Genomic DNA, 18,130 nt, shown 5'->3' with positions numbered 1-18,130 from the left:
TAGATCAGGTATCGTAAAACTAGAGTTTCATTTCAGATTGAGGCGTCTTTGCCCAGACTGCTTTGTCTGGCCTAATCGGCCTAATTCGATAAAATGCCTATGATGTCCTAAACGGAATTGCAAGTTATTCATTATTAATGTAACATTTTACGATTGTTTTCAATGTGTCAAACGCGTAAACTATATTGTGATATGAAATACTAAAGGCGGGTTGAAGTCGTACTTATGCGGATTATATGCCATTCCTACTTAGCCAGGCACCGCGGAGCAGGGGGGCTGGGGGGCTTTTGCGAAAAATGCCAAATATTAAGTATCAAACTACCAGAAAAGCCCCTTTTTATACGGTTTTAGCCCCCCACCCACGTTTTTAGACCCCCACTTTTCTCAACGCTCCGCGGTGCCTGAGCTTGGAGGGTTTCAGGAACAAATAAGTTACCTGGTAGTCGAAAAATCTGAAGTTACGTAATATGCTCTTAGCTCTTAGTCAAAGAATTTGATTTCTTAGTCAAAGAAATTGAGTTGCTGTTTAGATGTCATAGGAATATTAATTGACGCGTATTATCTCCTTTTGCAAACATTTTTTACTTGGATGGGGGATGGTTTTCGTGCAAGACTAGGTTATTCCCTAGTGTCCTAACCTCTATTAAAAAACGATAATCAAGTTCAGTGAAATTGTTTTTAGTCACAATCACATCAACCAACGTTTTTTCTTGAATTCTTATTTCTGCACCCAAAGCAGGTTGCAGGATCGCTTTTTATCGCCGTCTTCACTGGATTTCGTTTGTCTTTAGGCTATTGCTTCAACAACTCCCCCCCCCCCCCGGATGTTGCGATTTAATTTGTAGTTATAGAAATAAAGACGTTGGAGAAACGGCATCAGTTTTCAAACAAAGTCGATTCCTTTTTTCATAAGCTTAAAGGTTCTTCCAATGTTTCAAAGCATGCTGGTTCGAAGAAATCCTGACATAAAAATAGATAGATTATATGTGGATATTAGCGTCCTAGCAGACCAGCAACTAGGATTTTATAGCTTCTTTTTACTTATAAATGAAATGCCTGACAATTTTTTGTCTTTTTATCGCAGAATATTTTCAATAAAACACGAAATTTCACTTGTACTTTCACAGTTGCGGTGAAAGCCTATACAACGACATTGTTAACATGTCACTTGTGACGTCAACAGATCATCTTAACAACTCCTGCCGATAGTTCGCACTTCAGCGTCCAAACCTCACAAAGTGAGTCCCTATTGTTTCATCTTCAAAGGCGGCATAAGATTTTCAGGAAACTGTATAATTGGTACAGTGCGAACGGTAAAATCTGTTTTTCACCAGACGATCCGATTTTCACTAATCCCTCAAAGCTTCCGTCGTAGAGCCCCGGACAGCACTTTTTTATGGCCATATTCGCACTGAAAATATGATAATGTTTGCCAAACCTGATACTCTCACACCAATTAAAAAAACTTTTTCATGATTAACAAAGTTTGTCAGACTTCTTGTTTGCATTAGGCAGTTTTCTGAGATGTTATATTGTTATCTAACACGTTATCAGGTTGCCATTAAGAAATTGTACCTTTTTAAATCGTGATATGATCAGTGGCGAAGCCAAAGGTCGTGCCTGTCGTGCCCGGCACGACCATAAACTTCCAAAAGTAAGGTTTTCACATATTGGCAAAAATTTATTTTGCTCCGCGAAAAGTTTTCAAATATAGACAAAAATTAGTCGTATAATCGACAAATCGACAAAGCTTATCCCGCAGACATAAGTGAATTCTACTCGAATCGCCCAGGGCCCCTGGAATTATTTCAGGAGCGGAGTAGAAATCCACAGGGTTTCATATTGGTCGTGCCCAAAATCTGGTACCTTGTGATTTGGTCGTGCCCAACAATAGAAGCTTCAATTGGACAGCCTATGTTTGGTCGTGCCCAACAATAGAGAAAAACAATGCTAGTCGTGCCCTCAGAAATGAGCACGACCTCGTCATAATAATAATAATAGTTGAGGTACGATTTCCAGCGTTTGATTGGCTGAAGCTGGAGGAAATCAATCACGAGGTCGTGCCCGTTTCTGAAGGCAAGACTATCTGCAGTGCACCCTGTTGGGGCCTACTTGTCAATACTGCAGGCGTTTGTGGATGTTGGTGTGATATCAGGGTGATTTAAATGGTGCATGTAAATGTTCCAGTCCAATAAACCGTTGTAATTTATCAGGAAACTGGTTAACGACTGTGGAGGGATTGTTTCATAGTTATTTTGACTCAGCCTATACGGAGTCAATCCAATGGATCTCTTTGGTAGGCGAACAAGTTCTCATTCACCTAAACAGAATCAAGATCTTCAAATGTGCAAGATGCTATGCTATCTTATCTAGAAAATGGACAATAATTTGAATATCATCTGGATGTTTTTAACGTGATCAGAATAGAAAAAAAGGCAGTTTTTCGCTCGGATTTGTACCAGAGAGACGCACACTGAACGGGATAAACTCAATCAATCAATCAATAAAATAATCAATAATTATTTTGAAAACAGTATACTTAGGTGTTCAAGACGAAAGTATTATGAACATTTGGGGCAAAATGTCCATAAATATCTATTCATTTTACATTAGTTACGAGGTGTTTGATGTATTTTTGGACTAGAATCTTCCCAGTAGAAAGTTCTGAATTTTGAAAGTATTTATCGTAGAAAACCTCTTTGCAAATTAGCTCTACTGGAGTTTTACCCTCCTTAAAACACGTGAAAGGGAAAAATGAAATTTGATTGATCAACCATTGATCAACCTGTTGATGATTTTGTTTATGTTTCTGATGATATGTTTTCAAGCTCAGCCTAGTGATTTTCTGATTTTTTCCCTTGCTTTCCATGTAATTTGGTTGTGTGCAGTTTCCTTGGGTGTGCATATATTTTCCTTAATATAGGTAACTTTCTCCATGAATTAGTCAGTTTGTCTTAAATAAGCAGGGTGAAATAATCTTTAAGCTATTAGACATACCCCCCTTAATTTTTTGCTCAAGAAACACTGTTGTCTGCAATAGCTCTCAGGCTCATGATTATTCTGTATTAAATTTGTGACCCCAGTCATCTGATCTCAGTATTTCCACCTAGCTGGACACTGAAGAAATTTATTGAACATTCTTCATTTGTGTATGCTGCCCTGTTTATTCATAAATTGTCATGATCTGTTTTTCAATGATTAATTTAATGCTGCTTTTCAATTGGAATTTTATTCAAACCTTATAATGGTTATTTCATCTTATGCAACTTTCAAATATTGTCATACATGGTGTAGTTTATCATTATCTCATAAGGCATAACCTTAAATTAAGTATCTAATTGATTGGTGAATCTCTGTGAGTGGTTTGGTTCAGCTTAACAAAGTGGCTACCTACAAATCTTAATGCAACAAACCTGATGAAAAAACAGGTCTCAAGGATTTTAAAGAAAGATTGCCTTCATTCTGCCACTCACTATTTAGTGCTTTTTAACTGTGGCTAGATCAATAATGCTGCATGACAGTACTGTCTTCAGCAGATATTCTAATATTTCTGTTTCATCTGTTTCATTTGTCATCTAATTCTTGATACATGCCTTGCACTTCACAGTCAAGTTTGCCTTTAAAGCCAAACTTTTGCCTCTTTTTTGAATGAAATTCTAAATTTTATGTGTGCAAAACAAATAGTGCTTGCAATTATTATACATTTGAAATCTGAGTCCACAGGTGTATATTTTGGTCCCATTGTTGCAATAATTTGATAAAATTTTAGAAAAAGTTTTTTGTTCAAGCTTTATTATCCTGTGAACTGATTTTTGGGTAAATAATACCAAAAATAAAAAAAAGTTGCCAGGAACCTCCATCACACTTTGGAAAGAAAATGAATTTTGAGTATCAGCCAGAGGCAGGGGAGACACAAAAGCAGCTTTTATACTTTTAAATTTAGTTTGTTTCTGTCGTGTCAGAAAAGTAATGCAGTGCCATGCAATTGCTATATGAGCTCCTTAGATCACTGAAATATTTTTTTGGATAATATTGCGGAGGCGCATTTCTGTTGCGCAGTGGCCAATGGGCACGACCATCCATGGGAGTCCAGCTTCGCCACTGGATATGATTTCAAATAGCACCCATGGCTTTTTTATTGGTGATAACATAATTCTGGCATCTCCGTCGAGTTACCCCCTAGTTATAATAGATTTTCAAGAGATTGTAATGCTCCAGAGCTCTACAACGGAATCTTTGACCAATTAGTCGAAAGGTTGCAATTTGTCAGATTTCAGATTTTGCTGTTTGCACTCTACCAATTAAGCTACTTCCTGAAAAACCCTTGCCGCTTTTGAAGATAGAGCAATAAGAGATTAGCATTGTCAGGTTTCTAGATGCAGTGCGAATAGGGCCTATGAAAATCAAGGATTAACCAGCATGAAACGGGAAAGACATGCCATCATGTCTGTCAGACTGGCGATTCTGTGCTTGTGTACTCAATATTCAAGAAAAGATGAACCAAAACCGAGCAAACCAATCGCCTCTTTTCTAGAATAAAACTAATAATTTTGGCATAATGTTTAGAATGCTCCAAAATGTGTTCCCTTTAATCATCAAGCTTTTCTTGAACTCTAAATCAGATATTCGTTCATCGTATAAAGTTTGCTTTAACCAGGATGCTTCAGGCCGAGGGAAACTCCAAAACACTTGGGACCTGTTTGATTTTTCACTTTTGCGTCGTCGATAAACTAGCGTGTTTTGTGACTGGTTGTACGACAGTAAAGCAATAATAAGATTGCTTTGTTGCTGATTTATAACTGAGACTGCATTTGGGACAGAAAAAAGTGCCAGCGCTCCTCGTCCAAATGTAAGGGCTTGTAGACTGTCGTCCATCAAATGTCACTAATGACAGTGCGATGTTATCCTATTCAATACACTGTAGTTGTCAGTGCGAGCGAAAATCTTACAAAGTTTGTCAGATTTGAAAATGTTCCTTTAATTACCGTGAGATCATCAACTTAGACAAACTTATGTCCAAACATAGTGCGAACAGGCCCGGCTGTGGCGTAATTGACGGATAAAAGTGCAAATAACAGAAAAACGGCGAATCTAAGAAGAGAAATTTCATTAGATTGGAAGTCAGCGACAAATTCTTCATAGAATAAGCCAAAGTTATTTTTGCGTGTCAGTTCTCCTTTAAACTAAATAATCAAAATATTGAAATTCTTGGAAATGTGATTAAATTCATGGGTAATATTTCATTCTATCTAAGCTTCATTGTGTACAACATAAAGTTTATAGTGACTTGTAATAAGGGCAACAAAAAATTAGATAAATGCCAACCATGATACCAAATACACTTTAACGGGCATATGTCGCATTAGCAGTTGGCTAATAAAACAAAAGCGTTTGGAGTGTAAATCGTTTCGTGACTTTTCATTTCATCTTAATTAATTTTTACTGCCGTAAAAATTCACTCTTGATTACATGCTTTGTACTGAACAAAAAAGATAATTGTATTGCATTAGCCAATCATGTTCACGACATATACCCTTTAAAGTAATTTATTTTGTTGATGAAAGCAAATACACAAGTTTTAATGAAAATAGATACCGTTACAGCAATTTTCCGGTTAACTTTTTCTCTATTCTGCTTCTAGCATATTCACCTTTCCCTGCCTTTTGACCAAAGCAGTGCTACACGGATTAAATGGAACGAAAGTCCTTTTTCATCTTACTACTAATGAATAACTGGATAAAAGATATTTTAATGCTTATTCACATTGCTTTTGTAATCTTTGTCACCTGGCAAAATATTGTTAACGAACGAAAGTAATAATGAAAAGTTACAGAAAATTTGCGGTAAGAATTCATATAAACGAATGAAGCTCGTACCTATATAATTTACTATATACAGAAATAGAAGATTTCAAACAATCTTCAATGATAGACTACGATTTGCATGATAAAACTTGTGACCAGCTGATTTGAATTTGAGCGCTAATATAAATCCAAGCTGCTTACAAATTGAATTGCGCTTTACTTTATCCTAAGTAGCAGAACTTGTAATCTAGGATTAAAACGTATATGCAATGTGCTAAGAATATCTCAATTATGACAACAAAACAACTGTGGCAGCCATTTGAACAAAACGTAAACAAAATACCCATTAATTCTCACAAGCAAAACAAAACCAAGTTGATACTAAAACAAAAACTTAAGCAGCTTGACGAATTCGTTCCATGTTGAACAATTTCTAAAGTAGTACACAATTTTATAAGAATTTTGAGGCTAGAATGTGCTAAAATTAAAAAGCAAGTTAAGAATAAAAGTCTGGTTCAATCATCATCATGCATATCTATCTCCAATTTTCACAATTTTTGAACTCACTTAACAAACATGCGTTTGCTTTGTGAAAACCAAGCAATAAATTGACAAAATGTTTCCACTTCCACTTCATCCTTAAGAAAATGCACGAAATTCCAACTTCAAATGATGGAGTGGAATAGAACTCTCTCTTTACCGATCAATTGTTTTTGGTGAAGCTGAAAATGGTAATGTTGATCTGAGAAAAGTTGGCTGTCTAACAAAATTGTTTCTAACTGCATAAAAAGAGGATCTCCGAGCCCTTTAAATAAACAATCTCCTAGAAGAGCACTTCTATGAAATGGGTTCTGGTTCAAATGGAAAATGCAAAAAATCGCCACAGGCGAATGATTGGGGAGCACCGGCCCCGCTCCTTTCCATGATGACCACACATCAAGCGATGCATTTTGACAGCAAAGTTCACGGTGACGTTCGGAAATGCAGCACTGGTCCTTTAAAAAACTCTGAAAGAAGACTTGTAGTAATTCAATCAATAACAACAATCTTAGTTACACTGTCGAGTCGAATACAGGACTAGATTTTGGTTGAGACAATGCGAAGCGACATTTTCGTAGCATTTCACTTAATCAGACATGAATCCGACATGAAACCGACATGAATCCGACATGAAAAGGTAAGAATGATGCTCCATGCTGCTCCAGGTTGCGACATCCTTTCTAATTAAGTAAAGGTGCAAGCAGCTATGTCCCTGTTCTTTTACAATCAAGATGCCTGCTCAAAACAGTTGATATATACACAGGTCCTTGCACTGGCATATGAAAGTACAAATGTACAAAACAGTACAAAGGAAGGTACAAAAGCAATATTGTTCGAAAATATTGCTGTGATGCTGAAATTTATGCATATTGTTTGAATGTTGCTTGCTACAACAGCTCAAAGCTTGGCTTCCTCCATCAGATTCAAAGCATTTACGCTCTTGTGACTGTTTTGGGCTGTACCTCTGAATGCCTTGCTGCTTATATTAAAGAATGTTGCTTTGATTGCAAGCTTAAAGTCTTCTTTACACCAAACGTATATTACAGGATTTACTAAAGACGATGAACACCTCAGAGTGAAAAGAATCTCCAGCAGCACTTTGCCGGGTGAAAATTGAAGATTGGTATCCATAATGAGTCTCACAATAATCATTGGCGACCAACAAATAAGCAGGTTGATAAACATGGCCAGGAATACAATTATTGCCTTCTTTTGCGAGCCTGTCGGTTCTTTTGAACGCAATCCTCTGACAACGTCTTGACTCGCAAACCTCTTTACGACTTTATACATTGAAGCCAAGAAAAAAAGTATGATACCTGAAGGGAGGAAAAATACTGTTACGAGGAGAATAACTGAGTATATCTGGGACGGCTGACTTTTGCTAGGCCGTTTGCCTGCGACAGCGTCGTAGCTCCAGATCAAAGGAACGACTGCAATTACGAAGGAAAGAAGCCACAGACTGCAAACGGCCGTCTTGACTATTGATCGTCAAGCTAAGAGCGGATATCTATATGGATGACATAAGGAAACATAACGCTCAGTGATGACAAGAAGCAAATTGCCAACTATTGCTATTGTTAAAAAGTCTGCAATAACGTTCGACGTAAAGTACAGTGGATATAAGATAGGCCCACGACCAGACAAAGCTGCTGAGCAAACTAATAATGGAATCAACAGCAGACCGGTCATAAGATCGGCACAAGCGGTACTCACGAGTATCGAGTTAGTAACACTGCGCAACGTTTTTCTTCTATGATACAACACCAAAACAAGTGCGTTATGCAGTACAATAAACACTGCCACAAATAATAGGAAGGTATGAAATCCAGTTTGATAATGTCCCAGAGGTTTGGACGGGTGAGTGATGACCGATGCTGCGTCTGATGCACCCATGTCTGTCATCATTGACTATGCACTCTCCTGAACTTCTTTGTAAAAATTTTCGGGCCTTACTTTCTGTGACTTACTTGTCGTTGACACCGATTTCTTCCTGGTAAACATGATGAAAGCGCCTGGCAAGATCTACAAGGATGTTATTTTTTTCATAGTCCACAGTACGTCATAAAACGTCGTAAAGACAATAGCATGAATAATGAATAAGGTGAAAGAAAAACCCTTTCAGTAGAAATTACGTTAATTACGCTGTTGGTAAATTTCAAAATAATTTCTGTCAAGAAATTGAATTCAAAATCATATGGCAGCGGGTATGGCAGCCATGGTGGACGCATATGCAGCAGGTCAATTCTCGTAAACCGCAACTGCTCAAGCAAATGCATATTTGCAAAGAAATGCGGTCTAGCCTTGACGAGATGCATTTACAGATTCCCCTTTGAGCAGGTTACGCATCATTCTTTGGTAAAATGTTTGTCTGAAAATTGTACAACTAACAATGTTTGCCCGTTTGATTTTGTTTTCTTGAAAAAAACTTAAAGTTAGTCTTTTTCGATCGCTTCTTAACGGTCAGGTTTAGAAGCGATCGAAAAAGGAAACATAGATTTGCGCTATTGTCATAGATCTGGCATCATACCTTGAAATGATGGGTTGAGTTGAAGTTGTAGAAGCTTTCAAGAGAACTATCCTACACTCCTTGAAAAGAAACCGATGTCTAATTTGCATTAGTTCTATATTTTTGAGGTGACGCAACTTCAAAGCACGCCCCCTTAATCTTATACCTTACCTTAAAATTATGTAATTGACCACGCCCAAAACCCTTTGGAGAGGAGGATGAAAATTTACTTGGTCACCAATTTACTATATCTCTGATGAAGAAAAAGATCAAGCGAATCACATGTAGAGATTTTCCTTAATCTAAAGTTTATTTTTTATCCAAAAAAGCCAACGCATTTGATAAGGACCATGCAATTTCAGTTTCAGGTATTTTTGGAATCTGAAACCATCCCTGATAAACTAGAATGAATCTGATTTTACTTTTATTTCAAAGCGCTTTGTGTAAAATTGCTTCATGTTATTATCGGTCATGGTCGTTTGACACTTCTTCAGCATACATCACTCAAGATAAGTATCAAAAAGACAGAGTTAAAATACAAAACACATCGTTTACTTGACATTCCTGATGAAAAAGAGCTTCTTTTCATATAAACATTGATGCCAAATGCATGAATTTGACAATTTTTGGACGGCACACCTGTGTGTAAGTGTGAACTGAGCTTTTTCGATTAGGTAAGCATGACGACCTACCTCCAACAATATTCCTGGCATTCAACTCAAAGAAGTACACAAATTTAACAAAGTATCATAGGTACAAAATTGCATCTTTATTAAACTTTCTTATTATTTTGAGAACTTCGATTCATATTTAAGTTTCTATTTGCTTTTACAACACCAAATTATCATTCCATTAGAGAAAAATGCTATAAATAATCCTCGAAGGCCTATACGAAGAGAATAAATCAAACAGAAGCGGGACACAAATCTCTTAGATTGCTAGAATAGTCAAGAAATATGCTGAACATGCATACAAGTAAATTTATGTATTTATCTGTATTTTTCTGTATATTTTGTAACAGGAATCTCGTGAGTTGCACAAAACAAACCTCATAGCATTGCAAAAGTTTAAAGGCTATTGAAGCAGGCCAGTAGCATTACTCAAAATAACGATTCCTTTTCAGCTGCCAATGTGAACATAACAATTTGCGGCCCAACGGATGCAAAGAAAGTTTTCTGGCTAAAGGCAAATATGAACGGAAATGTGTATATACTATTCCCTTTGCAAAGGTCTTTAAGATGTCAATAGTTAACTTCTTTTTAAGGATTGTTAGCGCCAGAATCAGCTAACTGTCTCTAGTACGCAAACATATTTCTCAAATGCATCTTCATTTCGAACCTTATGGCATGGGTGTTTGATTTACCTTGCAACCAACAGATGACCAATTATTTTCTCAATTTTTAGGAAAACAGACCGTAATTACAAACGACTAATTATGGGCAATCTATAATAATTGAAAAATTAATAAGGTGACAAAATCAGCCTCAGAATGGCGTAAGGATGAAAATAGTTACTTCCTCAAAACATCTTTTGGGCAGATAGAAAGGTCCATTTTGAGTGTCCTTTCCAAACGTTTCCGAATAGGCAAACCTGTCACCCAAAATTCTTTTTCTTGAATTGTCTTTTGAATCTTAAAATGGGATCATACATGGTCCTAATAAGTTAGCAGAAAGGCTTGAATGGAAAAAGAATCGAGAATGTGAAGAAATCTATAAAACAAGGTGTCTATTAACAACACGTGCGGATTAACCGAAGTTCTTGCCAAGGGATATGGTGCAGTCATTTATTTACGTCTATAACTGTTCCGTTAAAGAATATGACGGCAAATGGAATGGCATTGTTGCCTTAAAGTATCCTTTTATGTTCCGTATCGCAGGTAGCACACAAGAAAACGTACGCTTAGTAGGAACGTAACAGAATATTCAGCCAGTGGGAATCCTTACGGCATGGTTCTCTACGACTATCTAATTAACTAATCATTCTAATTCGTGCAATGCTGATTCGATAGGTGAATAAATCACAACAGTACATATCCTTGTCATTTTAATTGCCCTGAGTGATTGTGTGAAGCAAATACAATCTGACGCAAATGTCCTGTTCAAGGATGACCACTAGAACCTATTAGTAATATAATGGCGAAGCATTAGACACAAAGATACCTCAAAGGACCCGATATGTTAAAATTCTATATACATCTGAAGTGACGAAAAATAATCTTTGTAATGATATTTAGTTTAAACTGTAAACACATTTAAAAATTTACAGTATAAGCAACCCTTTCTAAATTTTGCAAAGATGGTTTAATTGAAAAATTAATTTCTTGGTAAGAATGAAATAGAAATTAGTGAGGTTTAACTGAAACTAACGAGGGGATCGTCGTTTTATGAAACCATGTCAGCCGTGTAAGCTTAAAGAAAGATAGCTTTTTACTACGACATTTTGACCTAGCCCTTCACACAAATTACGTAGAAATCATTTCATATTCTTGTAGATTTAATGCTGGTTTGGAGTTATTATTAGTCGGCTTTTTGGTAAAGGAATCTTTTCATATTCGCTTACAGAAAACAACAATGCTAGCCAAGCATATTAAAGGAAATAAAAACAAAATCAGCAATGGAAAGTTTTTGACTCCTTTGTGCTTGAACTTTGATTGTTAAAATGATAATTTTATCCTTGTGGTCATTTAGTTTTGCCTGCGCTTATACAGTGGTCTTTCACGTACTTCGTTCTGCTCAACGGTCATTCGCGTAATTTTCTAACTATGTTTGCTATAAAGGGTTTTGCGACTTGATAAAAGCCACTGGGAAGAAGTGGTAGCTCTCACGATGAAAGCCTCTTCTCTTCCTGTTTTTTCAGGCCACAAGGGGAATACATAACGTGACAAGGAAATTGCCTACCGACAAAGGGGCCGACTCTAAGTAGATGATCATTAGATAAAGTTTGTTGGCTGGATAAAAGCACATGTAGTTTTTCTCATGAATTCACGATAGAATAGACCAGTGAAGAAGCACGCCACAAAGTACAAAATAAAATCTGGGATCATAGAGAAACGGTTTGCGATGCTTATTTTCAATGTTTTCTTAGATTGCAAGAAGTTAGCCAACAAAAACGAACAGATAACAACAGCCATATAATGTAGAAGTTAAGCCAAAATCAATGCTTAATTTCTTTCATTTTTCCATAAAATGACGTGGTGTGCATTGATTTCACTTTCCAAAAATATGATTTCCTTAAATTCCCTCTTTGTGCTCAAATTCCTTTCCCTGAAATTAGAATTTTTTTCTGATCTTTTTCCACATATGTTTATGGGAAAATTGCTCAAAAAAAGTAAAATAGGTTGCAAACTTTTCGTCTAACTATTCTGCAATATAGAGTTAAGCAAACTCGGTTCTTGAAAGTTGACCTGAGAACAACGGCACTATCATTTATGATAATTTGCTGTTATGAATTTCAAGTGTCATCTGTATAAGTGATTTTTTTAAACTTATATAAGTCACATTCTTAAGCCAGAATGGACGTGCAAGGAAAATTTTGAACTGTTAATCCTCTTCTCAACTTTCTTTAAAATTTCCAACTTTTTAAATATTTTTTTTAACTTTCTTTCCAGTTTTTATTTCATTCTCTTCTTCTTATAAATGCCCAAATTTCTTTCTCGTCAGGAAATGTCCTCTCAAGTTGAAGAACTGGTGGTGAGCACGACTTGGTCACTATTTTTTTAGACAAGAGAGTGAGCTCGTAGAAAGAGAAATTACTCTCTCCACATTTCGTCAAAATAAGTAATCTCAGGTACATTGGTCAGATGTGTTTAACTGTAAGAACTTAACTTCTAGGTTTAATTTTTTTTACAATTGACCAACAATACCAGTCATTTCAATCACTAAATTTTTTACAAGCTGATAATGCTGGTCATTTTAATCAAGGTTGAGTTAGTGCCGACTTTCGTACTTTCACGACAATATCGTTCAAGTTAGCAGGTGATCTTATTTCAGGCCTCAAGTTTAATTTGACTTTACCCGCACAGATTGCAAATATAGCAGCTGCATTGGCACATTAAAAACTGGACGAAAATATATCAACAGGACAGACTATAGCCAACCACTTCTGTGACTAAGTGGGCCATATTTCAGGTATACTGAGCGGCCTGGCACCCTTGACTAACTGCAATATCGAGGCAAACAAAATTTAACAAATAGTGCATACGATGAGCAAGCTGCGCCCTTACTAAAAGAGCTTCAAATGCCTAGCATGGTATAATCAAAAAAGGAACTTAAAGAGCAGTTTTATAAACTCCCTTCTTTAATTCTATAACAGATAAATCTCAAGGTAACTCTAAATTTTTGTTTGAGACCTCCAAGATCAAAGATGAAATATTGACAAAATTGATTGTGACAATAATTTCAACATTTTTACCTAGAGAAATACAATCTTCTAGGACGTTTGACCCACTTAAAAGAAATTTGAAAGTAGTGTTTTTGGAGAAAATTTATTTACCGATCATTGATTACCTATGCATTATTTACTTTCGTCTTATAAAATATTATTCCTATATTTTAGACAACGGCAAATAACCTTCTATATATTGTAATCTATGATACGAAAATTTTAATATTAATATCGCAATAGTTTTAATATTAAAATCGTAATAATTCTAATATTAACATCGTAAGTGCCCCCTGTAAACAAACACTATATCTTAGGGGTCATATTGTATGAATAATTAAAAAGAAATGAAATTAAAGCTGCATTTGCGAATTCAAAACTGTGCCGGAATAAAGCAGCTGTATTGGCGAACTTCAAAGCGCGTAGATTTTCAGTACGCCTGAAAAATAGTACGATGAATGAAAATGTCCAAAACAAAGACAGGTTTTAATCTATTCAAAAACAACTATTCACCAAGCGCTAAAGATTTGCTCCACATCTAAGATCATATGAGAACTCGCAAAAATTAAAACAATTCACTTGAAGGACAGGTTCCCAGAGAACTCAATTTCGTTTTCTTTTCCGAAAAGATTTTAAGCTTTTCGGCAAGGAAAAGGGTGGTCCGCAAAGGTGCCCCGTTTCGCTGGATCAGTCTGAAAATCTCTCTTTCAAGCTAAAGAGAAAATACCATTGTCTAGCGCTAGGCAAGGATCCACGAGTCGGCTGTCAATAGTGTACATAAGGCTTTTTAAATGGTTGTCCTCATTTCGCAAAGACGGCATGTTCGTAACAAATGTAAGTAATTATTGTTCAAGGACCTGCATTAAGAAGTTTCTTTTTAAGAATTTATAGTCTTCACCCAAACATGGTCAGGGGCGTCGCCACCCTGAAAAACTGGGGTTGACAAGAAAATTCTTTAACCACGCCATTAAGGCTCTCAAAAAATGCGGGAAATGCCTTGTTTAATATTTTTACCTATTCCGAACATTTTTGGAGAAGCAAATTTCTCAAGCAGCATTCTTTGTAACGAGGGATTTTTGTTGAAAACACGAAAATGGAAATCGATCTGACCAATCCCACCAACCCGCCCGTGTCCCGGACAAGTCCATCCCAGTCCACCGCGTGGCCATGGACATGGTACAAACTTTGAAATTTCACGCAAACGAACATCGTTCTATGAAGCTGGCGGAAATTCAAACTTCCATACTTCAAAGGTCATCATAAGCTTAAAGATTACTTACAATTTGCCATATGCCTGTCATTCAAAGTTTGGAATTACTTTCTGAATTGATTTTAAACGAGTCACTATCACTTTTTAGAGACTTGGACCGCTAAGTGACTCTTCACTGGCTTAGACTTAAAAAATGCACAAGAATTAACTGACAAATTATTGAAAACTTCGAATTCCTTTAGGTTGAGGAACTAAAATGCTGTTCACATGCCACGTATGTCCTGTAACAAAAACGTGTAAAACCTCTTACCAGGTTCTAACTCTTAACAGGTTCAAGGAAACAGATTCACCATTACGGACCAAAATACATACCCCATTTACTTCGACAAAACGCATCATTCTTTCAAACGCCCACTCATAAGATGTCCATTCATGGAGAAAAGAAAATCAACTTAGTTAAGGAAATATAGTTTAAGTTATTTCAGTACGTTTCCAACAGAAAACTTTCTTTACAATCCGGTTTCTTAAATTTTGAAACATTTGAGTATTTCGGCGCAAAGTTGAAAATATTTTACATTTTTATGATGTTTTTTGTTGATTCTATTTCGTTAAAGAAGATAAGAAAGCAAGTTGCGCTATTTTTTATGCTATTGTTACTTTGCTCTGACGCGAAGTAAGAGAAACGCCCCCCCCCCCCCTCATTTAACATCCAAACGAAAGAATGATATCAAGAAAGGATGCCCCGAGCTTTTCTTCGAATGCGGTACACGCTTTTTCTTTACAAGAAACTGGTTTATAAGAAACTACTGGCAAAAAATTAGAAACTTTACTATTAGCCTCAAGAAAATTAATAAACTGTAAAATTTCTATTTTTAAAAGAAGAGCAAAGAATGAGTCCGAGTTCTTTTAAGAGACGGCTACGAGAAGTAGAAAACTCTTAATGATATGATATTGATGATGTAGAGATGATCTTACTATAGATCGTTTTAACTAATTTTTTGCCACTAGATTCTATTTTGTTGATTTTTCTTTGGAAAAGATAGCATATCCTTTATCTGCATGGTCTTTTCATGATCATCTGCGTTTATATTCTTCCCAAAATGCCCAACTTCAAAACAATAAGACAGTTTTAGGTCCTGGAAATAAGAAACCAACTAAGAAACTTTCTGTGCCAAAACGCCCAAATTTGAATGCCAAATTGAGAAACTTTTAGTACTTAGTCCAGATCCAAGTTTCTTATCAAAAAGCGTTTATAGTAACATGCACGTTTCTGCTTCTCAGTGCCTTTTGTAACAGATTATACCTCATTTTAAATAAATAAATGAATAATGAATCATGTTTAGTGCATAAAACCTTGTTCAGAGGGCCGTAGCTACGCAGTGCTCTAGAATGAATGTGCAATGCTTGTGTGAGTATCCCAAAATCAGCGAAACAGCTTGTATTTAATCTCAAACTACTTCTATCTGATGAGAGAACACGCAATGCTGATAGAAATCGTTCATAAACTGATTATTTCAGTGTGTTGGAATAATTTAACGAAAGCATTCACCAATCCGCTTTAGCACAACGTTAATTATAGAACAGATTATCCATACTTTACAGGACGGAACCACAACATCACTAGAGGACTTGGAAGGAAAAAAGGGGGGGGGGGGATGAATTGTGAGGGGTAAATTTGCTTAGTAATGGGTGTGACATTGGGTGTGGCTTGCATGTTTCCAACAATACATTTTAAAGTATATTTTTCGAACGACTCTTCTCTTGGTGCATGTAGTATTACAAGCAGCAAGATGAAATCTGGACAAAAAAAATTGAATTTGAATTTTTATTCATGGACTCATCGTTTGCTATGGTGGCCTCTCAGGAACCTAATAACTAGACAGTTCGGTTTCATAATTTATTTGTTTCGCCTCATCACAACGAAAAAAATACAGTATTAGATGAATTTTACATCAAGCACTTTGCAGCATCAAAAGCAGATTCAAAGTACTCGACATTAGCTTGACTTCTTTGCAATCTACTAACTTGAGTGGAACATAATCACCACTTTTGTCAGCATATTCAACCTTTATCTCATCTCGTGTTGTGGCTTTTCTTAGAGATATATACTTTCGGTAATCGTGTAAAAGTTTCGATCCGTTTGAGAGCTAGGCTGCTAGTGAAGAGCCTGTTTGTAGTCCGACTTTCTTAACACACCTTAGACCGGTCAAACAAAACTTAGCCATTCTAGATCAGACAGCGTAGCTACACTAGAAGCAAAGCCTGATTTTAACTGGGAAAAACCCAAGCAAAATAATTGAGGCGAAGTCTTTATTTCAGTGGAAGTTCTGCTAAACCCACGCACAGATTCTTTCTCAAAATCAAAATTCATTGCAAAAATACTTGTACCATCATTTGAACGCATGGATGACCAATGTACACAACACAATGGGCTAGATTTTTGATGCGCTATTAAGCTGAAAAATGTATGGAGCATATTTTCCAGCAGATGATGCAATGTGCGTCTTGCTATTGAATTGCGAAATGCATATTGACTGAGTCAGTGATGTGAATATTTACAGATGGCGTGCAGCTTTGGTTAAAACACGGCAAGGAAGCTCAGAGTCAATGTACAAAAATCCCTAGTTTGGAAAAATGTTATACCCCAAATTCGACAAATATGATTAATTCAAAAGATTTGAACTGTGAAACTCAGCACCAAACACTGATTAAATTGATCATACACTAAATCTTCTTTGGGTCAGATTTGATTGTTTCTCAATAAAAACATTGGATATTAGAGCAACTTTTACTTTTTCATCCATCCAAGAAAGTCATTTGTCTGTTGTACAATGAGATTTGGAGCTCTATCTACCAATGACATATTGAATTAAACGAAGAAATTAGATTATCAGGGAAAGCAAGCGTAATTGCTTAATTAAAACAGGCAAGATCTAGGAAGTGTGAACATAATGCAAGAAAAGATGACACCGGCCGAGGAAGAAGGACAAGAAGACAGAAACCAATGAAAAATGGGCACTGAGCAGCCGGCCGGTGATGTTTGAAATGAAGAAGTATCATATGACGATGGTAAAGATGTATCATACGGACGCGAAATATTTGGGAGAAAGGACAGGTGCTCTGACGGGCACTAGGAAAAAAGCCATTGCTGAAAGAGACATAAACACTCCATGGAAGCATAGTCATGGTGGAAGCCAACAGTTCTAAAAACATTTTTAAGAAGGAATACTTGTAGCAAGATCCCAAGCATAATTAAACATTTGAAATATGTTGGAAATTGTGAGCTACATAGGGACAATAACAAACGAGCGGGAGAGATGTCTTACTTTGAAGAATATTCCATAAGCTTTAGGCAGTGTTCTGGAAAGTTGCAAATGTGGTACTTCAACTCAAATTTTCATTGAAAAATTAACTAAAAGCAAATGCAGCATATCTCTTGTGACTATTTGGAGAACGCATCCCAAGAACTTGCACAGGGGCACACTTGGTAAAATATGTGGAGGCAAGCCTGTTGTTTTGATAAGATTACGTCACAATTAATCATTGTTTTAGAACAAAAGACTATTGTCCTCCAAAATATTGGGGAGGAGACGACCGCTCCCATTCGCTACCGGATGACATCCTGACTCAAGAATCTAAAAAACTAAAAACCCACATGTTTCTGGTATTGGCTTTAAAGCATGGGCTTAT

At 36.4% G+C, this 18,130-nt stretch overlaps 1 pseudogene; it reads right to left on the bottom strand.

Moving 5' to 3' along the window:
- Nucleotides 1–5,114: 5,114 nt before the first annotated feature.
- On the bottom strand, nucleotides 5,115–18,085 carry LOC135682035 (beta-1 adrenergic receptor-like; annotated as a pseudogene).
- Nucleotides 18,086–18,130: the final 45 nt, after the last annotated feature.

The sequence above is a fragment of the Rhopilema esculentum genome, chromosome 16, assembly GCF_057945365.1.
Source record: "Rhopilema esculentum isolate cy_ngs chromosome 16, ASM5794536v1, whole genome shotgun sequence".
Lineage (NCBI taxonomy): Eukaryota > Metazoa > Cnidaria > Scyphozoa > Rhizostomeae > Rhizostomatidae > Rhopilema > Rhopilema esculentum.
Note: the sequence above shows the minus strand (reverse complement) of the source record. Positions and strands in the feature narration are given on the sequence as shown.